The sequence below is a fragment of the Pyxicephalus adspersus genome, chromosome 4 (genome assembly GCF_032062135.1).
Source record: "Pyxicephalus adspersus chromosome 4, UCB_Pads_2.0, whole genome shotgun sequence".
Taxonomy (NCBI): domain Eukaryota; kingdom Metazoa; phylum Chordata; class Amphibia; order Anura; family Pyxicephalidae; genus Pyxicephalus; species Pyxicephalus adspersus.
Genome location: NC_092861.1, coordinates 3,456,738 through 3,457,158, shown reverse-complemented (window position 1 = coordinate 3,457,158; position 421 = coordinate 3,456,738). Strand labels below are relative to the sequence as shown.

General features: G+C 48.9%; 1 protein-coding gene across 1 annotated transcript in view; it reads right to left on the bottom strand.

Annotated features, from left to right (window-relative positions):
• The window catches only part of MTMR9 (myotubularin related protein 9), a gene marked incomplete in the record, with an annotated part of 16,851 nt that overhangs the window by 15,583 nt on the left and 847 nt on the right, over positions 1-421 (bottom strand).

The window sequence follows — 421 nt, the reverse complement described above, 5'->3', positions numbered from 1 at the left end:
GGTTACAATCACTTCCTTTTTTATGGGGGAAACGCTCCTCAGGCAGATGGGATCTCTGCAGTGTTGTTTCCATTCTGCCACTTTCCCCCCCCAAAGGCATTCTCCGTCTCCTACAGCTCCTGGCTGCCCATGTCATAGACATCCCCACCTGTTGGGGGCGATGATGTGCACACCATTGAATAGTTTATCAGGAAGCCTTGGCATCCATCATACCACCTAAGAGTCTTTTTATAAGGAAGCAATGATTAAACTAATCACCATTTCTTTTTCTACCTTGCTATCCACAGCTGCAGCAAGCCGACACATTCCTATTGTGCTGCGTCAGGGCAGCCCGATCATTGCAATGCTCTAAAAACCGGACCTGCATCATTTTCTATAATGCGTGGCCATGGGAGACCGGAGAAGGTGCTCTAGGGTGCTG